The sequence below is a fragment of the Sciurus vulgaris genome (assembly GCF_902686455.1).
Source record: "Sciurus vulgaris genome assembly, chromosome: X".
Lineage (NCBI taxonomy): Eukaryota > Metazoa > Chordata > Mammalia > Rodentia > Sciuridae > Sciurus > Sciurus vulgaris.
Genome location: NC_136471.1, coordinates 126,577,995 through 126,601,119, shown reverse-complemented (window position 1 = coordinate 126,601,119; position 23,125 = coordinate 126,577,995). Strand labels below are relative to the sequence as shown.

General features: G+C 40.5%; 1 long non-coding RNA gene across 1 annotated transcript; it reads left to right on the top strand.

Moving 5' to 3' along the window:
• The first annotated feature begins 1,669 nt into the window (after positions 1 to 1,669).
• Positions 1,670 to 22,598, top strand: LOC306650876. Its single transcript, XR_013761046.1, has 4 exons — positions 1,670 to 3,420; positions 6,749 to 11,633; positions 13,569 to 13,762; positions 18,429 to 22,598. It is a non-coding gene; the product is annotated as an uncharacterized lncRNA (long non-coding RNA).
• The last annotated feature ends 527 nt before the right edge of the window (positions 22,599 to 23,125 follow it).

Below are 23,125 nucleotides of genomic sequence, written 5' to 3'. Positions count from 1 at the left end.
CTTAAGAAAAACTATGTTTCTCAAAAACAAATCCCGATTGGTTTTGAAAAACACTGTAAAACCTTCAAATAATTGTTATTTGATATTTTCTGTGGCCATTTGTAAGCTTATAGTGAAACCTATTGGTCATCTTCAGCTACTCTTCTGGATCCAAGGGTATGTAACTGATTGCTTTATTTTTCCTTAATGAATTACCTCTCTAGTTCTTTAAACTATTTCTTTTATACAATGTTATTTATATTTTGGTAAGGTGCTTCAAATCATTTGTAGCAGAAGGTGAATATAACTAATGCTATAAAAATCAAGGCAGTAACAGTTGTGTACTTGATCCTATTTCATGTGAGTTTATTTTTTCAGGCAAAAAATGACTGGCATTTGAAACATTTTCTATAAATGAGAGTTCTCAGGGTCAAGGTAAACTTAATAAAAATGTTTTGTTGAAAACTGTTCTTTACTCTGTGCTCCTTTAGCTCAGCATTGTGAATCCCCTCCCTGCTATCTTCACAGCAGAGGTGGATAGAAGGTGGGAGAGAAAGGAAGTCATACTTTATATGTGATTATAAAATCTTGACTGCTAGATGTGGACAAAGGGAAAAAAGATCATGAGCTGCTGGCATATGTTGAATCATATGTAGCCAATGTTACTACCACAGAGGGAAAAACTATAGTCCTCTACACAAGTGAAAAAGGGCATATTTTCAGTGAAGATTTATTGAGAAGTTGTGTGAGGGGCTGTCCTAAGTACTCTGAAAATGGTTTCCTTTGTTTCCTGCCCCCAAATGCTGCTAACTGGATCAACAGACCAGCACTTACCAGATCCTTTTCTACCCATCAACCCCTTATCACATCATCTTTAACTTTCTCCTGATTTCTTGCCCCTATTCAAATCCAAGTTGGGGGAAATTTTGGCTATAAGCTCCTTGGGGTATGTCTTACTTGTCATTGGAACATAGTACTGGATGGATCCGTTTTGAATAAATGCATGAATGGAGAAGAGAAAGTATCCTTCCTGCAGGAGTGCCCATTCAGAGATTTTTGGACCAAAAAAAAAAAAAAATTAAAGTTTACAATGACCTCCTCACTCTTCTCTTGTAGATCCCAGAATATTAAAAAAGGAGTACAAGAGGACAGCAAGCAGAATTCTAAGCGTGGTGGTCTCAACAGGCCCTAGACACCACGAGGGAACCAGGAAGCAGAGGAAGAGTGTGCTTATGCCGCACATCTGCCTAGTATTTCAAGTATGTTGAGGGGTTGGAAAGAACAGTTTCAGTTGGCTCCTGAGGTGGGGTTAAAGGACATGGAACCTAGCTGGAAGGAAGAGTTTCACAACTAGTTTAACAGTTCTGCTTCATACCTGGTTTCGGTTCATTAAAGGGTGGTGGTTAAAGTGCTGAGAGAAAAGAGAACAAGTCATATTTTAGAGAAAGATCAGAGAACCGCGGTCTCATTTCACGCTAAAAATGCCACTGGTGTCTAACCATGGCCTGGACAATTTTCTAAGGAGACCTGCGATCCCTCTAGTAGCGGGACCTAGTTCTGGCAGGAGAGGTGTGGCCACAACCGAACCAAAAGTGGGTGGCCTGGGAACCCTGGGACGTGCCAGGACCTAAGGCAAGTAAACAGGCATGCGCAGGATAAGCTTGACTGACGTGGGCCCAAAGTTGTGGCGTGTAGCCTGGGAAGACTGCTAGGATTGGCCAAGACGGAAGAGTGTCGCTAGAGGGAAGGGATAGGACATGAAACCCGGGCCCTAGCCTGGTCAAAGAGGAAAGTAGGGACCTTGGCACCGTGGAAACGGCCCGGTCACTGAGGAGCACAGGTCCCAATGCCCAGAGGAAGAGTTGTAGCCTGGGCGAATCGCCGCGGCAAGACCTGAACAAGAATGTGACCCGTGCGGGAAGGGAGGGGCACAAGGGAGGGACTTCGGGTGGGCAAGATGGACGTGACCGGGTGATCACAAGGATGTAAAATGCCTTATGCTCAGTGATATGTTCTGGACGGAGTGTGGGGGCGTGGCCGCGGATGGAGGTGGACCCCGGAGTAGCGCGAGGGAGGGTCGGTAGCAGGAAGGGAAGGAGGGGCTTGAAGTAGGCGGGACGCAGAGACGTGCCCTGAGCTTGGGCGCGAGCCGGGCGTTGCCTTCCTGTTCCCGTACATAAGGACAGTGGCACCTATGGAAGATAGTGACGTAGCCGCAGCGAGAGTCCGGTGGTTGCTTTAGATGGTACCCACCCGTCTACATTGACCTGGAGGGGAGTTTAGAGCGGAGAGCGTGGCCAGGGCAGGGCTTCCGTGTTCATGGATGCGGAGGCCGGAAGTGCAGGGGCGAGGCTTGGCGTAGGAATGACGTTTCCCGGCGTGAGGGGCGTTGCGAGTTGCGAGAGAGCGTAACCAAGATGGCCGCGCGCAAGAACTTTGGCTCCGTAGAGCGAGCGACAAGGTTTCGGTTCGTTTCGGGTCGTACTACAGTGTGCAGCGTGAGCCTCAGGGGAGCGCGGTAGCCAGAGAGTACAGGGACTACACCGTGTCTCCACACTGATGACCACGCTCCACGAATGGGCCCTGGAGCTGAAGAAGCTGTGGGTCCTGCCGGTATGGCCGAGGTCGTGGCGGGGCTTCTCTGAAGAAGGGGAGGGAGGGTAGCGGCGGGGAATAGCTCCCTTCCCGTTCTAGCCCAATTTCTCCAGTGTCAGGGTTACCAGCCACCCTTTTTGGATCCTGCTTATTTAAAGGTAGAGCAGTTGTCCCACAGACTTTGGCAGATAAACAAATTGCAGTTCCAGAAACCGAGGCACAGCAAGTTGGGACTCTCTTGGATCTGCATTATTGAGTTTATCCCCGACTGGGCTAGGGGTAAAGGACAGACTCACAGCTATCGCCAGTATAGAAGATCAACAGCACAGTTGAGTCTTGTGGAAAAGCCTGAGCTTTGTCCACTCTTCAGTTCTTCCTGCCCTTTTTCTTTCGTGTTATACCCCAGAGTTGGAGGAGAATAACCTCCAAAATACAAATATTGGTGACAGGGATTCTCCTTCAGTGTTAAGTGCTACTGCTTTGAGGCTGCTGGTAACTCATTACTGTCAATATCAGTGTAATTATCTCATTTATTTTTGCTGGACAAGCTTGAGAAATAGGTGAAATTAATAAAGATGTGTAAACCTTACTTTGGATAGAATTTGTTCAGTGTCAGCCACTGAAAATCACATTGTTTTCTGCTTTTACTGCTTCCTTTATAGGTATTCTGCCCATCTCCACTCTGCTCTTTAAAATCTTGGTGTGGTTTAGAGAACTGTCAGAAATCTATGCTGAGAGAAGCAGCTGTGCCCATTTCTCAGAGAAGTCATGTTGCAGCATATATGGGAATTCACAGTGAACTAAGTACCTGGGCTGGAGTTTACCAAAAGGCCAAAAGCAACAAGGGTACAGTTCTCTGTGCCAGTACACACCTTCTCTGCCCTCCCTGAAGCCAGGCAAAAGGCTGCTATTGTTTACAGTTGGAGTGCAGTAAAGATTGAGTAAATTATGAGTGAAAATGAGTACTATGGAAATGATGGAAAGAGGGAAGTGCATTGCATTTCATTAGCAGCGCTAGAACTATTAGTTGCAACACAAAAATCAAGTATAAGAAGTATATCTTGAAATCTTTGGTAACTCCAGATTGGGATCTTGCCCTCAGGAAAGAAGTAGGTGAGAGGAGGAAGGTAAGCTTTCTTGAATGACAACAAAATCTCTAAGTTAGTTTTGGGGGAAATGTAAAAGGCTGGCTTCCTTCCAAAATCAGAAGGTGGAAAAATAAAGGGTCAATTTGATGACAAGGAATTTTTCAGTGTAACTGTAACCATTTACCAGAACTTTTGCATAAGTATAAATGGTTTAGTCAGACAGTTCAATCTGTGTGGCACTTAATACACAATTTATGAATGCTTTTAAAGACCTAGAATTTTTTTTTTCACACATTTCTAAATCTGCAAAATAGCCAGTAAGGAATGTGTTAGAAAAATCCAAGGCTTGCATAATCAGTGGTAGCAAAGGACATGTAGCACAGAAAGCCTAGCTCCCATAAGGCCCATTGAGCCACAATCACTTTTGACATAGAACATTGGATATATAAGTAATTTATTACATTATTCTCACTGTATTTGTATACATTTCACATTTTACCTAATAAGGGGGGAGAAAGGCAGAATCTGATTGTATATTCAGATAATTTGTTGCCTATTGCTTTTTAAACCTGTTCAGGGAATTCAGGTGATGAACATACTCAAAAACTCAGTTCTCACTGGGCACTGTAGTGCACACCTGTAATCCTAGCTATTTGGGAGGCCGAGGCAGGAGGATTGCAAGTTCAAGCCAGCCTTAGCAACTTATCAAAGCCCTAAGTGCCTTAGTGAGGCCCTTAGGGACCCTGTCTCAAAATTTTAAAAAGTGCTGGGGATGTGGCTCAGCAGTTAAGCACCCCTGGGTTCAGTCTCTAGTACCAAAAAAAAAAAAAAAAAAAAATAGGTACTCTTACTTGGTTCAAGGTATTTCCATGATAATGTATTGAAAGTTTATATCTGGTCTGTCTTTTAAGTCCTAAGCCATACATTTTTTTTTATTGGTGCATTGTAGTTATACATAATAGTGGGATCGTTATACCATATTTGTCCATGCACATAATAATTTGATCCATTCCACACCCAGTACCTTCCCATCCCCTCTCATCCTTCCTCCCAAGATCCACTTGCTCTTCTCTACTGGTCTTTCTATTATTGTTACTGTTTTTTCTTAGTGCAGTATAATTATGTATATATGAAATTCATTGTGATTTGTTTTTGCATGGACATAGCCTGAGCTGAACTTTTTTTTTCTCTTTTTAAAAATTTTATTTAGAATACCTACTTGTAGAAGTTCTGAGCTGAACTTTTACATGGCCTAAACAAGGTGAGTTCTGTCTGAGCCATTTTGACATACTCACTCTAAAAACTATATGTATGCAAGCACACACGTAAAACTCAACAAAAGTGATTTTAACTTTGAGAATTTCTAACACCTTTTGGGTAATGCTGACATACTTTTGTGTCACTACTGGGTATGAGTTGAATTGTACCCCCCCACACTCGTATTTAAGTCTTAAGGCACAATATCTTAGAATGTGACCTTAAAAGTGAGATTGAGGTCATTAGGGTAGTCCCTAGTCCAATAAGACTGGTGTCCTAATTAAAGTGGAAATTTGGACACAGACATAGTGAGAATGCCCTGTGAAGATTGGAATTAACACTGCCACATGCCAAGGAATTACCAAATGTGAGGTGTAGTAGGATTCTCCAGACAAACCATTAGGGACTGGAAAAGATTATTTTAAGGAATTTACTCCCATGAGTGTGGACTCAGGCAAATCTGAAATCTGCAGTTCAGGCCTGCAGGCTAGAAACCCAGGGAAGAGTTGATATTGCAGCTCAATTCCAAAGGCAATCTAGAGGTAGAATTTTCTCTTCATCAGGAACCTCAGTCTTGTCACTTAAAGCTGGATTGGATGAGACCCATCCACATGAGGGTAATCTTCATCTAAAAAATAGATTCTCAGTGACCTTTAGATTGGTATTTGATCAAATATCTGGGTTCCATGCCCTAGCCAAGTTGACCCATTAAAAAAAAGCATCCAAACAAAGGCCTGGACAGATCCTTAATGGCCCTCAGAAGGAACCAATCTGGCTGATGATTGTATATCAGACTTCTAGCCTCCAGACTGCAAGACAGTAATTTCTGTTGTTTAAACCAACTGGTCTATGGTACTGTATTACAAATGAGTACAGTAGCCTAAAGATCCCAGGTTTGGGGAATTGGGCCTGGAGGTAAGGAGTCTCATGGGATTTACTATTTACCTTCTAGACCCCTTTAACATGATAGCCACACATTCCTGCTTCTCTGCTTCACAGTACACAGTAGCAAAGTGATGCAGGCACAAAGCACCATACTATGCTTCATTTTACAATATGATTTTCTCTCCTTAAACTTAGATGTAGCCTTCTCCCCTCTACCACAAAGGGAACAGGATCAAAGACATCAGTACTGAGAAGAGCCAGTTTATAGGCAATTAATAGGGTTGTGTATTGAAAGGGAAGGTGAAATTATAATGTTTGTTTTCTTGCTCAGCATCACTGGGGCTGTGATGGTTTTCTTTTTAATATGTATGTTTATACTTTGGGGAAGGTGATATGAAGAAATACAGCTCAGATCTTAACTGAAATGTGTTAGTGCACCTCAACTTTTCTTTGTGTGTATTTGCTACCCACTCCCTCCCCTGCATGGCCATATTCCTTTGGTAGAAGACAAAACCTGAGGAGGCATGAACACTGCTATGAACTATTTTGCTGTTTCCCTTCCTATACTGTGTGCATTTCAGGAGGCTCCTAAAAGGAGAAATGTCGTGCCTGGAAGGTAGACATTAAACCTTGCTGATCTTTCCATTTCGGCACTCAGCACTGCCTGGAACAAAGGAAATGACAATAAATGTTGGAGTGAGTATTGACAGAAATCCATTAGAAATCTCAGAGCTTGGTTATGTTCATACTTGGGTAGGTTCCTCTTTTGGATCAGGCAGGACTTTGTGGTCCATCAGATCTTAAAAGGAGAGAGATGAGACCCTGCTCTTAAAGGATAAGCATCCACATCATGGTGTGAACTACTAGTCTGAATATCATGGTCCTACATCAATGTTTCTATTGATTTTCAATCTGTTTACACTTTTTGCTCCTCTGCCCTCTAGGTTTTTAGGTTCCTACAAGTTATTTGGCAACTGATGGAAATTTGACCCTAAAGATAGAGGTGATGAATAATCTGAGGGTCATTTGCTGTGGAGTTTTTTGGTCCGCAGGTCCTTGAATCAAAACTCTGCAATCTATACCTCAACTGAACCTGTGAGTACAACACTTCCTTAAAGAGCAAAGAAGCTTGTTGGGTTGAACATTTCCAGATAAGATGTCACTGGCAGTCCAGCGTGGGATTATATGCCTTAAGAACTGTGAGCATGACAGTTTTCTGATTGATCCATTAAAATAAATATAGAAAGTCCTTTCTTGACCAGTTTTAGTATGCTAGAATGATTTCATGCAGAAACCAGACAAGAGGGATGTCCACTTTCAGACATCTTGGAACTGATACTTCTGTTTCTTTTTAGCAATGATCTTTTTACTAAGGCTGATCCACAGACTGCAGATGATTTCTGTGAATCTTAACTTTCCTGAAGTTGCATATTAATGTTTCTAAGCAGTTCACGTTCCAGAATATTCTGACCTGATTTACAAATGCCAGAGTTAGTTCTAGCTGACCAGCTTGCAAATGTGTGCTCTGCTATAAACACTGGAGATCAAGTGAGGCAGCAGATGGTCTTCCTCAAACCTCGTGTCCTTTCCTGGGAAATATAAGTTAAGTGTCCTCATTGGGTTGTCGCCAGGATTCTTCACCATAGGACATTGACATAGGAGGTGGATCAGTCTTGTTGGGAGCTCTCCTGAGCACTGTAGGTGCTATAGGTGTTGAATGACATCCTTGACCTTTACTAGTAGCATCCTCCCACAGATGATCTTGTTTGAAAACGTCTCAAGATATTTCCATATCTCCCCTGAAAAGGCGGGGAGGCACAATAACCCTAATAGAGAACCACTGGAATGATAGAATATGTTATGTGATGTTAGTGAATTGGCCAAGTTTATCTTTTAAATAGTTATTTTGTATATTTTCCATTATTCGCAGTGAATGAACATAGTTTTCAAATATTGCCCTTCAAGATTCAAGGTTTTTCAGCTTTATTTTCCACTTTGCCATTACTCTCTTTGAACCAGTATGCACATGAGAAAGGGAATTCCTTAGCATTGCTAATCTGGCTAAACCTGTTTTCTTGAAATGGCTCCATGAATATATATATATATTTTTTTTTTTTTCCTCCAACACTGACTATGTTCTCATTGAAATGAACGGGATTATCCTAAATTTCTAGTGGCTTTGTGTGCCCACATCCTACCTACACTGGTATTTTGTAGTCTAAAACTTAGGGTGGAAAAAATTAGTCATACTTAACTAGTTACTAATGTTTTTTGTGTGGAATTTTTTCCCTTCTGTGTTCTTTTTAAAATTTTTTTTTAAGTTGTAGATGGACACAATACCTTTATTGTATTTATTTTTATGTGGTACTGAGAATCAAACCCAGTGCCTCACACATGCTAGGCAAGTGCTCTACCACTGAGCCACAACCCCAGCCCTGTTGTTTGTTTTTATTTACAGAAGTTACAGAAGGTTAAAGATCTAAAGTCAGTATGTTTATGTGCTTAGGATACTTTGCTGCTTTTAGTGCTAACAAAAAATAAAGATAGTAGCCTGAAGAGGAGAGACTTCACTTGCTTAGTTTCCCACATCGTAGGACACATGCTTGTTTCCAAGTTGGTAGGACAAATGGCATGGTCACCATTTATTTGGCTATTGGCATACTGCACTGTCCTGACCTGTTTTCACCCAGCATTTTATGGTCTTTGTTTTCTCACTGAGCATTTCCTCTTCTGATATCCCGACCCCTCACCTACTTAGCTGTGTAGACAGCATTCATTGGTTTTGGCAGCCCAGTAGCCCGGTGTATGGCCTGATATACACTGGAGGCCAAGAATGATCCAAGATTATTGAGGGTTAGAAAAGATAACACACAAAATCCTTTGCTAGTGCCTGCGTCACAGTGGAGACTCAGTGTTGGCTGCTGCTTGTAGTAAGACAGTTGTCTTAGTCGTCGTCGTCATTGTTCCCCTCACTGGCTCAGTACCTTCCTCAGATGCTTAAACCCAACCATTTTTAAGATGAGGTGAAGCAGTGTAAGGAATGAATGAAAGCTGGAGGTTACAACATATTCTGGATGCAAAATTTACATCAGCTTTGTGTTCTCTGCTTTATCTTTGCTTCCTGCGGTTCATCTTTAGCTGTCAACTCAGATTGCCGTTTGCCATTATCTCAGTTAATAGACTGTTAACTGTTGAGGGTCTTAACTGTGGGGACTTGTAACATAATAATAAGAAAAGCCTGTGCCTATCACTAGTGTGCCACCTAGTGAATTTGAGCCTAATTGTTGCCTAAAAAAATTTTACATATGAACATGTATGATTACATGAATGGTATGAACCTATATTGTGTACAACCATAGAAATGAAATGATGTACCCCATTTGTGTACAATGAATCAAAATGCAGTCTGTAAAAAATTAAAAGCTAGATAAAAAAAATAATAATAAAAAAACTTTACATATGAGATCCTATTCTTTTTTTTTTTTTCCTTTTTTTTGTACCAGGGATTGAACCCAGGGGCACTTAATCACTGAGCCACATCCGCAGCTCTTCTTATTTGTTTATTTATTTTTAAATTTGAGATTGAGTCTCACTAAGTTTCTTAGGACCTTGCTAAGTTGCTGAGGCCGGCTTTGAATCTGCAATCCTCCTGCCTCACCCTCCTGAGCTGCTGGGATTACAGGTGCACACCACCACACCCGGTTAATAATGTTCATTCTTATATTAATGAGATAAAAAGAATGTCAGCTAGAATAGAAATGGTACAAATTTGATATTCTTTTAAAGAAGAAAAACATCTTTTTAAATAACATGACTTGGATAGCACTGTCTAAAATGTAGCCACAAACTATTGTGGTTATTTACATATAAATTCAAAATCATCCACATTTCATAACTACATATGCCTACCCCTTACAGTTTTGTACATTTCTATCTCTAGAGGAATTTGTATGTAATAGCACTGATCTATGTTATGACTTTTACCAAGTTGTTCTCCTATTTTTCCAATCAGTTTTGAAGATCACCAAACCTAACAAGCTATAGTATTAAGAGGCTCCCTTTGCAGTATCTTCACAAAGAATTTTCATAGTCTATGATGCCCCAAACTGTTGTCTTTCATTAGCTTTCCAATAACCTTGAGAAACAATGAGCCAATTAAGAGCACCTTGGGATTGCACAGTGGCCTTGGGGTTTTCTTGAGCTCCCTGCAGTTTGCCCTGGACTGACCACAGAAAGTACAGACTTTAATCTCCTGTGCTGATAATGGCCTGTGTATCTGGTGGTGAATGAACTCAGCATCAAAGTGCCTCTTACAGTGCTGGAGCTCCAAGAAGATAATTTGTGATTTTGTGATCATCTTCAACAAAGTCATACAGAGGGTCCCTGTGTATCCCATTACTGCCCTAAGGGCAGGACCTACAAAGATTGGTCTTCAGTTCCATGAGGAAAAAGTACATCCCTCATGAAAAGGGCAGAACATTGCAAGGGACAGGATAAATAATAAATGAGGGTAGAAGGTGATGCTATCCAGTAGATACAAAATACCAGCCACAAAGGTAATTCTGATTTCTAATGGGTTAGAAAAGGGAAAAAGAATGAACTGAATTTTGGTAATATACTTTGTTTAATCCAGTATTCAGGATTGTCTTTCTTTAACATGTTGTCATTATAGGAATTATTCACAAGCAAGTTTACATTCTTTATACCAAGTCTTCAAAGCCTGGTGGGTGTTTTTCCATTTCCAGCACCTCTCATTTTGGGCCGACCAAGGGGAGCACCAGAGGAAGCCCAGAGCTTGGGGAGGAGGAGGCGGAGGAATGAGATAAATGAGAGAGGCTTGAATGGGAACATCTGGACCCTTGGACACAGTTACAGGTTGATGTACATTTGTTAACATGAAGGCACCGTGGCAAAGCTGATAATTTAGGGAAACTGCTGAGGGTCAGAACACAGGAACCCAGGGGTGTAAGAGAGGAGGGAGAGCCCCCAAGAGGCTGCATATGAAGTCTGGGGTGTAGTGGCCTGAACTTGGCTAGTGATCATGGGCAAGGCAAGGAAGAAATGACCCTGAAATATTCTTCAAGAAGAAAGAATGTGATCAGTGGGGTAAGAGGAAATAAAAAGGAGAATCCAGCCTTCCCAGCAATGCTCTTCATCCTCTCATTCCATCCATGAGTATTGATGGAACACCAGCTGGCTTGCAGAGCAGGGAGAGGCAGATAATTATCACATGCATACAGGTAAAACTAAACCTGTGTAATAAGTTGCAAAGAAAAACATTGGTGCTTTAATTTTTTAAAATTGTAATATGTGGGAATCATGTCAGAAGAGGATAGGAAGAGAAAGGAGGTGGTGACCAGGCAGGCAGAAGTAGGAGCAAGCAACGAGTGGAATGAAGGAAGATAGATCGGACCAAAGGAGGAGGATCAGGAACTGAGGGACTAAGGGAAGAATGAGCTTTCCACATTTGAAGAGCTAATGAAATACATGACAGAAGCATAAAATAAATGAAACCCAGGACTTCATATGAAACTAACTACATCCTTACCATAAAATCTAAATGGGTTTGGGGTTTTATTGCTTATCAGCAACAGATTACTAATGCCTCTACATAATCACCATCTCTGTTTCACTTTCTACATGTGAGAAAATCCTGAAAATAAAGCCTCTGTTAGAACACACTAACAACTACCATTTTAAGAAAAAATATGAGCCAACTACCAAGAAATTGGCAGTCTGCTTTTGAAGTGGAAGAAAAAGAGGGGAGGGAATAACAAAAAATGTGAACTGTCTTCAGAAAAACAAGACCTTGGCAAAAAGCTGACTTCAGTAAGGGACAAAGACCAAGTCCTCCCACCCCAGTAAAGCAAAGTGCATTATTGATAGCTTTATGGTCATGAAAGGGTAGTGAAGGAATGGACCCAGTTTTCTTGTGCTAGTTAGTTCTTGTGGGTGTGAGAGTTGATGCTTTCCATTTCCTGAATGAAGTGGCCAACAATTAAAGATGACCAAGGAAAGAAAGAGAAACTTCATGCTAAGTTGGGGGGAAAAATGAAAAGGATAACCAAGGGTATCTTCTTAGGGACCTGATCACTCTTCAAGGAGACCCTCATTAATTGGCTATGAAGAAAGTGAATTCACTAATCATCAGCTGCAATATTTCAGAGCAGAAGATGTGTGATCTCTTAGGGCCAGCCAGCTTTAAATTAAAATCAAGACGATTCTAGGGCTTTCTAGAAGGAGACTGCATTCTGGTCATATTATAATGTTAAACTGTTAGGCCAGTTTAAATGCATTCTGTTTCAGGTTTCTGAAATAGGATATAATTCATCTTCTCTAGGGAACAAGAGAAAAATAAAAACATTAGGTTAAGATCTCTCCAGAGATAAAAGAATACTATGCTATAGGAGGGAATTTTAAAAAGAATATTGTGAGTTTCCATAGGTCAGGATTTCTCAACTGTAACACAGTGTTTGGTGCTGGATGGCTGTGGGACATTCTAGTCTTTATCCACTAGATGGCACTATCACCCTCTAGTTGTAACAACCAAAAAAAAAAAAAAAAAAAAAAAAAAAACGGTCTCTAAACATTGCCAAATGTTCTCTGGAAGCAGGATCACTGCCCTTGTTGAGAACCACTGGTCAAGAGACCCAGGAAAACACGACTCAGTGTCTATACAGCTGGGCTGCTAGGGCACTTTTGTACCCCACCCTCCAAAAATAACAAGGCCAAAACTTTGAATTTCTGTCTGGGCAGTTAGTAAAGCAAGAGAAGTGTCTTTCCTATCAGAGTAAATTAGAGGCAGGTTTCTGTTCTTTATGAAAACAGGATGCCCCTGCCACACACAGGGCATTAGACTGGATAACAGAACAGCTACTTGCATCGAATCCTTACTCATTCTTAGTGGTGGGGCAAGATGCAGGGGGCCACTGATAATGACTTCTGTCCATTCACATTTCTGGTTGGTTTTGATTCTACCCATCCATGGATGCTTCTAAAAGACTGGGAACTGGACCACCCCAAAACCACTAGATGGGGGTTCCATTCATCACATGTGGGTGTCTCAACAGGTCTCTGCTAGCAGGAAGTATGCTGATATTTATTGCTGCAGATCCCTGGGACCTGATTCTGTGGGAAAGAGTCAACCTCAGTCACTTCATCAGTGTCTGTGGGGGACGAACCATGTGTTCACACCATAATAGATGATGTCCACATTCGAGTGACAGGCCAAGAACTTGAGGGACCTTAGCACTGTTGGTATTCTCCCCTGGTCCTGCAGGGCGGCTGCCTGGTTGCTGGCGCAGAGGTGAGCTCAGTGTGCACACTGTGCACGTCAGCGGTTTCCCACTAGCCACCCAGCTGAAAACAGTACTCGATGAAAGTTTGCTTTCCAAAATTCTTCCCCCATTTCCTTGTTGAAAACAAAGTCTGCCATTGGAAATTAAATTGGCTTGGCTTTGTGTTTAAAGCCAGTTTGGGGAAGGGGGACTTGGGAAATTAGCAATGAAACAAAGAAACTAACTTGCAAAAACCCCATTTCCACCTGGCGCTAATGGTTTTTTTGTTGCAAGGGGACTGACAACACTGAGTTCAGGTGACATTAGTAGGCAGACTGGGACATGTTGGCTTTTCAAGATGGCAGACGTGAACCCCTGCCAGGTGCTCTCTGGCCTGCCTCTATCCTCTGCTTTAGACAGTTGAGGCTCCGAGTTGCTAATTCTGAAGACTTCCCATTGCTAGTGGTCCCACCCTGCTCTCTCCTAGTGCATTCACTCTGGGAGAGTGTGGACATGGTTCCTGGGGGTGATCGACAGTCATCTATCAACATCCAGTGGAAGGACACCTGGATCCTGGTTTAAAACTGCTCACCATCTCTTATGACCCAGCCACCTGTCACCATGTCTGGAATAACAGGTACTCTTTCCTTGTGGAATTTGAAGATTCTACAAACAAATCAGGTAAGAAGGAGATCTGATGGTCCTATTTGCAGTTAAAGGAAGAGTGTCATATCAACATCAGACACATCAAACTGTTTCCATGGCAGCATGGACCTCTCTTGTTAGCCATGGCACAGAACTCATCTGTCTTTTCTTGTGATAAAATCCACATCACAACATTTACCATCTTAACCATTTTTAAGAGTACAGATAAGTAATATTAAGTTCATTCACATTATTATGTAACCGTCACTACCATCTATATCCAGAAGTCTTTTTATCTTTTAAAACTAAAATTCTATACCCATTATATGAGTCCCTATTCTCCCTCATCTCAGCCCCTGGCAACCAAGACTCTGCTTTCTGACTTGGTGGATCTTACTATTCTAGAAACCTATGAGTGGAATCATAGTATTTGTCTTTTTTTGACTAGCTTATTTCATTTAGTATAATGTTCTTGAGAAGTTATTTGTAGCCAGGCGCAGTGGTGCATGACTGTAACCCAACTACTCAGAAGGCTGAGACAGAAGTATCTCACGTTTGAGACCAGCTTCAGCCACTTAGCAGACACCCCACCTCAAATAAAATACTAAACTGAACTGGGCAGCACACACCTGTAATACCGACTACTTGGGAGGCTGAGGAAGGAATATCTCAAGTTCAAGGTCAACCTCAGCAATTTAGTGAGGCCCTAAGCAACTTAGCAAGATCCTGTGTCAAAAATAAAAAGGACTGTGAATGTAGCTTAGTGGTAAAGTGCCCCTGAGTTCAATCCCTAGTAGCAAATGAATAAATAAAAGAAGGGCTGGGGATCTAGCTCAGTGGTAGAGTATCCTGGGTTCAATCTCCATTGCTGACAAAAAAAGAATTTGTTTGTAAAGGCCAATGTTGTAGCATATAACAGGATTTCCTTCCTTCTAAGACTGAATGACATCGCATCGTATGGATAAATCACATCTTGCTTATTTATCTCTCACATTTTGACTATTATGAGTTACACTGCTATGAACCTAGGAGTACAAACGTCTCTTTCAGACTTTGTTTTCAGTTGTTTTGCATATGTGCCAGAGAATTGATGAATAATCAATGAACTATTTTGAACGTATGTAAAAATTCCCATCTTTTTTTTCCTGCAGGGTTGGGGATTGAACATAGGGCCTCATACATGTTAGGCAAGTTACCACTGAGCCATATCCCCCAGCCACATTCTATTTTTTCATATTTACCTTATACACATAACCTAAGGAATTTTTTTATTTGTTCTTTTTAGATGTGCATGACAGTGGAGTGTATTTTGACATATCATACGTACATGGAGTATAACTTCCCATTCTTGTGGTTGTATGTGATGTGCGTAATGTACAAAGCTGCTTCCCCGCCCTTTCTGTTGCAGCCATTTTCCCCGCCTCCCAACCACTTGTCAATCTGTGCACATCCTAGCTAGCTATTGGTTCATCAGTCAGCTTGCAAGTGTCCTTCTCCAATATTGGTTCCCTATTAACCCAGCGGAATTCAATTGCTTTACTGTAGCTACCCCACCATGTTTTCTCATTCTTCTGTCTCTCCTCCTCACTTTCTCTATCCTCCTGGCTTTCACACTCTCTCTAGTGTGCACCCTTTCTCATTCTCTTTCTTTTCCTCTCATTTTCTCTCTTACCCTGCAGGGAGACACTCTGTTTGCTTAATAAACTCCCTTATGTGATTTCCCGTGTCCAGCGTGGTTTCGGTGGGATTCCTTACAATGTGGAGTTATATTGGTCATGTATTCACATATGAACATAGGAAAGTTATGTCCCATTCATTCCACTGTCTTTCCGATTCCCATACTCCTTCCCTCCATTCCCATTTGTCTACTTTTATGCACACTTCCTTCTACTGGTATAGATAATATTTTCTATTAACAAACATATATCTCTATGTATAGATTTTATAATTGGTGTAGAAGATAGGACATGAAATGAAATAAAAGCTTTGCCAGAAATCAATTTCCTTTGTGTGTGTTGAATATGTGCTAATTTACCTTTGCCAACTTTACAAATAACTTCTGTATTAAATAGCAATACTGTTTAATCAGATTTTAATTTATAAGACTGCAATTCAAAAAAATAAAAAAAAGAAAGACTGCAATACAGAACAAAAGGATAATTAGGCTATAAAAATGAATTTTGCATTTTTAGGCACCTAATAACATTTATGTATTTTGTCATTCATTCATTTATTTAGTCATAATGCTTATTGAGTGTCATCCACATGCCAGGTACTACACAAAGTGCCAAGAATACTACTCCTGATTAGCCTGACTTCAAAGTCTAGTGAAAGGGGCACACCTGAAATTAGAATTATAAAGCGAATGTGATTTGAAAGAGTTTTCTCAAAGTGCTGTGGGACCACAGAAGAAGGCTTGTGACATAGACTACTCAGAGGAGCCTATGATGATTTCACTATAAAGGGGTTATTTATATTGGGTATTGAAGAACAAGTAGGAGTTAGCCAAAAGGGCATTCTAGACTGAGGGAAGGAAAAGTGAGTGCAAAAGCAGATATAGTAGCATGCACAGGAAATGGCCAAAAAGCAAAGTGCCATAGCCAGGTTGTAGAATGTACATTGTGGAAGAGGCAGGAAGAATGGTGATCGTTGAAGCTTAAAGGATAGATCATCAGCCAGTAGCTATAATAAACAAGAAAGTGGCATGGCATAATTTCACTTAGTCACCTACTTTATTTTTTTAGATTAACTTAGGCAACAATGCAGAGATAAAAGGGTAGATTAATCCAACCAAGTGAGAGACGGTAAGAGCCTAAATGAAGGCTGTGGCAATAGAAATAGAGAAAGTAAGTTTTCAAAAGTCTTTCTGAAATAAATGCAATAGGAATTGGAAGTGGGATCCTCTTCAAGAAAAAGGTGGGGCTCTGGGGCTGTGGCTCAGTGGTAGAGTGCTCACCTAGCACACGTGAGGTCCTGGGTTCGATCCTCAGCACCACATAAAAGTAAAATAAAGGTATTGTGTCCAACTACAACTATAAAACATATTAGAAAAAAGAAAACAAAAGGTGAAATTAGTCATGATCTTGAGGTGTCTCACTGAGATAGCTCAGGATAGGAATGCCAGAATGTAAGTTCAGGAGTGATGGACAAGGAATAATTTACAGAGAATTAGAGAGTGCATAAAGAAATAGATTTTTTTCTTACAACTTTTTCTGTGATTTAGTTTTAAATGTTACATCCAAAAGGGAAGAATATTTTAAGTGATCATCCCTAAAAAAGAAATGTCTCTTCATGTCTTCAACTCCTATCTAATTCTTATAGGGAGAATACATTTCTCTGAAATATATTCTCTGCTTTAGATGCAAACGGATTTCAGTTTTATTAGTTTTTGATGCTAATCAGGAGATGGGAATGAATAATTGTTGATCCCTCACTGAGGCTCATTTTATTATGCAAATTTTATTTTCCCCCCAAATATCAATTGTTCTTGCCTAAATTTCCCCTGTTTTCATTATCTCATTTTATACCTGATTGTCATACTTTTCTCATTAGCTTTCTTTGTGATGAAGAAATACCATTAAATGTAGTATATTGAATGAGGTTGTTTGTTTATTTGGGAGCGAATCTGTAGGGTCATGTTTCCTTTTTTTTTTTGTAGTACTGGGAATTGAACCCAGGGCCTTGTGCTTGACAAGCAAGCACTCTACAAACTGAGCTATATCCCCAGCCCCTTTTAACCTTGTTTCAGTTGCACTTGGTGTGTTGAAATGCAGTTAAATTTGAAAGCTTTAAAGATGCAGTACTGGAAGAAAATGGCTTGGTTGTGATAGGTGTGTTTTTAAAGGTTCAGAAAAAAACTTTTACCAACTTTAAATGATGAGTTGTATCATAGACTGAAAAGATAATGTTGCAATATTGTCATTTACTTTAAAGAACATTGGGATCAGTTAACAGATAATGTAGATATTCCTTGATATACAACATTGTTAATATATTTTAAATGGTCTAAAACTGCTATGACTACTATATTAGGCATTTGAAATGTGGTTAGTGATTGAGGAGATGAGGTTTTAATTTAATTTTAATTCACTTACATTTCAGTTTAAAAACTAATATTCAACTCAGTTATTAGAAAACTTTTAAGAATGTTTGTAAGTAGGTCAATGTGTGTACATGTTTTTAAGTGTGAATTTTTTGAAACCTAAATGCAGATCAAGTATTTCTGATGAAAATGTAGCATCTAAATTGAGATGTGCTATAAGTATAGAATATACAACAGATTTTCAAGACTCCTACAGAAAAAAATGTAAACTGTCTCATTAATAATTGTTTATATTTTGAGTTTATTTGGTAAAAATAAGATATATTATTCAAATGAATTTCACCTGTTTTCTTTTTACTTTTTGAATGTGTCTACTAGAAAATTTAAGATTACCTCTGTGTCTTGCATCATATTTCTGTTTTTAAGCACTGGTAAAAGAGAACAAAAGCCAATAACTAAGTAAATAATGGTTAAAATGTGCCATAGCTTAAGAGTATATTTTAAACAGAAAAAAAAAAGATAAAAGCAAGCAACTATGGGAAATGATCATCAAAGGAGCTAATAATATTTATGAGTGCTGTGTGACTCCATATTTGCTAAGTGCTTAGTGTATCTTACCAAGAGCTTTCTGTTGACACTAATATTGTCTTTGTTTTTCAGATGAAGATAGTGAAGCTCAACAAGATTAAATGCTGTCCTGCCAGGTCACACAGCTAGCTAATGGAGAACTGAATTGCAAATTCCTAGCCCACATTTGGGTTTGGCGGGAAGGAGGACTCTGAGCTCCTGCAGGCTTCCTGTGAGCTCCCTGCTTTAGTCCACTCTGGAGGCTGAGTGTTTTAAGGGTACCCAGGATTTGTTTTAATCCGGTATGGTAAAATGTGCAGAATGGTAATGACCTTCATGAAGGAGAAAGATCCCTCCACGTAGGAGGCATGGCACACCATGCAGGGTCACGTGGAGGACCCGCAGGTCGGTCAGGAAGCACCAGGTGCAAGGGCAATATGAGGGCAAGAGCCTTTATTGGAGTTTCTGTGGCAAGAAACTGGCAAGGCAGGGTAAGCTGGTTTGAGGATTTGGCCACTTGAATAATTTCAGCCTCTGGGGCCCAAGGCCCTTCCCTAGTTGTCTGATACCTGACTACTTAGGACAGAGAAATAATCACTCCAGTGTAAGAACCTGGAAAGGGGATGATTTGGGGGCTGTGGGCTGGAGAGCTTAGTTTGCATGCGAAAGGTACACTCCCAGTTGTTTTCTCTAGGAATTAGTCAACCTTGGGAGAGACCGTCCTCCTAGTGTCACCAAGGTCCCAGAAGTCAAAGCATGAAACAGGAACTGGAAAACATGGTTATTATACTGAGGCTCCTGGAATGGACCCTTGAGGGCTTGGGGACCTGCACTAAAAGCCCAGCTTTCCCAAGTTTCCAGAGCCCCTGTGGGCCAAGGCCTGGTGAGGGAAGGGAAAGACAAACAGAGGTGGGGGCACCTTTTCCTGCAAACTGCAGACAAGTTTGCAAACAGGCTGCTCACCTGTTTTATGTCTAATCGAATTCAGTGATGCTGGTAACCTTCTAAATTGCCAGTCTAAGTGTACATTCAGATTGTGATTTGATTTTAGATAATCACCAGATGGTTGATTTCAACTCACGTTCTATTCCAATTCTTACATGGGATGCCAATTGTTTTTGATTTTTTCTTATTTGTTGTTCCTTAGCTACACAAATATCATAGTTAGAGGAATTAGTAGATACCTTGTTATCAGTTAAGTGTAAGGTAATATTTTTTTCTAAGTCACTTGAAATATAGTTTATTTTCTAATCTCAGAGTGGAGACAATAACAGGCACTTTCCAGGAAGTGTAATTTGGTGAACTGTGTTCAGGTGCTCTTTCAACTCTGTCATGGAAGGAGACTTGGCATTTATGATGCTTATGTTAGGAGAGCCCCTGGCCCTGCATCCCACTGCAGGACACAGATGTGATTGCGTTGATGGGCACTGAGCTTTCTAGCTTTGCTGCTATGCCACTGGGGATTCAGGAACATAGGACTTTCCCTTCCTTTGTTCTGGACACCAGCTCCTTGCAAGTCCTTGTGAAAACACCCAGAACAGTCTTCTTTTCTCTAGTCACCTCCATAGGGAAGGAGCAATAAAAGTCCTATAGAGGCTTGATTTATCTGGCTGTAAAGAACATTGACCCATATCCCTTTTCCAGTCCCCAAGATGAAGTCCTCCATATGCAGACGTTTTTCATGACCAAGGCAGTAGAACTGAGTGGAGGAAACCAAGGAGAAGTAGATCTGGAACCAAAAAAGGACACAAGCAGGAAAACAGGAGAACTGAATAAAGTCTGGTATTGATCCCATGTTAATTTCTTAGTTTGATGAATGCATCATGGATAGGTAACATTAGGGGAAGCTGGATGAAGGGTATTAACCTCAGCATCATTGATATTTGGGACTAAATCATTCTTTGCTGTGCAAACTGTCCTGTGCATTGCAGGATGTTTAGGAGCATTGTAGGCCTCCACCCACTGGATGCCTGTAGAATCTTACCATCCCCCAGCCCACCCCTGCTACATGGTGACAACCAAAAATATCTCTGGACATCCTTTAATATCTATTGCAAACTCACCCCTGACTGAACACAACTGATTCGCAGTATTCTCTAACATCAACTATCCAATGAAATCCTTTATCTCTTGTTGCATGAGAAAGGACAGAAGTCTTCAGTGTTCATGAGAATGTGTCTAATCAACACTGGTTTACCAGTAGAGAGCATATTTAGGGTTGATTCACTTACAACTGTATGCAGCTCACCAGGAGAAGGCTGTGGTTTGTCAGAGGTTCTTTAGCTACAAACCAGAATGACATCCACTGGGTTATATTACTAAAAGGATGTGGATCCTGGTGTGGTGGCACACACCTGTAATCCCAGTGACTCAAGAGGCTGAGGCAGGAGGATCACAAGTCTGAGGACAGCCTCAGCAGCCTAAGAAACTTAGCAAAACCCTGTCTGAAAAAAATAGAAAGGGCTGGGATGTGGCTCAGCGGTTAAGCACCCCTGGGTTCAATCCTAAGTACCAAAAAAAAAAAAAAAATGTGGAAAATTCTAGAGACATTGGAAAGACACACTATAAGAAGTCCGTGCCCAATGGCATTTGAGTATCCACTCTGATGCAATTTACTATCAACAGATATATACGTATAAAGTCATGTCTATCATGAAAACTGTCTTAAGAAGAAAATTATACCTAGGAATCTCTTTTCAAAATCACATAGATAGGGATCACTTCTTAAATAAGGAGTTGGCCAAAAACTGACCTCAGAGGGAGTGGAGAGTGTTAGGGATCTCATTCCCTTGCACCCACTGGCTGATCCTCCCCTAAGTCACAAACACTTGGTCCCCTCTGAACTTGGCACTTCCTCATTAAGTCTATGTAGTGTCTTCACCTTCAGTCTTTCACTTCAAATCTGGACTAAATCAATGCCTTAACTTGTGGCTTGTATTTTTGTCCCCACTCCCTTCCATTTTGGCATTTAGAACTTCCGAGTTACACACATGCTTTTGAGGGAAAGGTTCTCAAAGAAGATTGTTTAACAGACTTCCAAATATAAGTACTATAATCAATTACCCAGCAGCCCTTGGACAATTTGGTTTGTTTTCTTTAATTTTTTTTTTTTTGTAGATGGACATAATACCTGTATTTTATTTATTTGTTGTTAAGTGGTGCTCAGTATGGAGCCCAGGGCCTCATGTGTGCTAGGCAAGTGCTCCACCACTGAGCCACAACCCCAGCCCAACAATTTATTTTTGAAGTTAGAAGTTTTCAACTGCTAGTAGGAAATGTGCCTTGCTCTACTCCAAGATTGCCAACAGAAATGAAAGAAGAGAAATAGCAGTAGTGTTCAAAGAGGAAACCATCTGTAAATGAATGTGTAGAGCTGAAAATTACAGGAGAGTCCATATAAAATCAACATTGTCAGTGCTAAAATATAAAACTAGATGGTTTTCATTATTTCCTCAAGAGCTAAATTGCAAAAAGTGATGATATCCCACAGCAATGAAACAAATCAATCACATTTACTGATAAAATAGTTTTATTTCTTATTCTTTAAAAGAGCATCCCATTGTATTATGTTCATATTTACAATGTTGACAGAAAGCATCCTTCTGTCAGTAGCTATCTGGAGAAATTCTTTTTTCATTTCTTTTTTAAATTTTTATTTGTTGTTTTTTAGATATTCATGACAGTAGGCTGATTTATACGTACAAGGAGTACAACCCATTACAATTTTTTTTTTTTTTGGTGGTTCTGGGGATTGAACCCAGGGCCTTGTGCTTGCGAGGCAAGCACTCTACCAACTGAGCTATCTCCGCAGCCCCCCATTACAATTTTGATCTCATTCTTGTGGTCGTATATGATTTGGAGTTACACTGGTCATGTATTCATATATTTGCATAGGAAAGTTATGTCCAATTCATTCTTCTGTCTTTTCCCACCCACTTCCTTTCATTTCCCTTTGTCTAATCCAATGAACTGCTATATTTCCTCTCCCTGCCCTTCCTTGTTATGGGTTAGCATCCACATGGCAGAGAGCACATTCGGCCTTTGGTTTTGGCATGATATTCTCGAGTTCCATCCATTTACCAGCAAATGCCATAATTCGTTCTTCTTTATGGCTGAGTAATACTCCATTGTGTATATGAACCACGTTTTCTTTATCCATTCACCTGTTGAAGGGTACCTAGGTTGGTTCCATAGCTTGGCTATTGTGAACTGAGCTGCTATGAACATTGATGTGGCTGTGTCACTGTAGTATGCTGATTTTAAGTCCTTGAAGTATAAGCCAAGGAGTGAAATAGCTGGGTCAAATGGTGGTACCATTCCAAGTTTTGTGAGGAATCTCCACACTGCTTTCCAGAGTGGTTGCACCTATTTGTAGTTCCACCAGCAATATGTAAGTGCACCTTTTCCCCCACATCCTTGTCAACATTTATTGTTGCTTGTATTTTTGATAGTTGCCCTTATGAATGGAGTGAGATGAAATCTCAGTGCAGTTTTAATTTGCATTTCTGTAATTGCTAGAGATGTTGAACTTTTTTTCATATGTTTTTTGACCATTTGTATTTCTTCTTCTGTGAAGTGTCTGTTTAGTTCCTTTGCCCATTTATTGACTGGGCTTTTGTTTGTTTTTTGGTGTAAGTGTTTTGAGTTCTTTGCGTATCCTGGAGATTAATGCTCTGAGGTGCATGTGGTAAAGTTTTTCTCCCATTCTGTAGGCTCTCTCTTCATGGTCTTGATTGTTTCCTTTGCTGTGAAGAAGCTTTTTAATTTGATACCATCCCATTTATGAATTC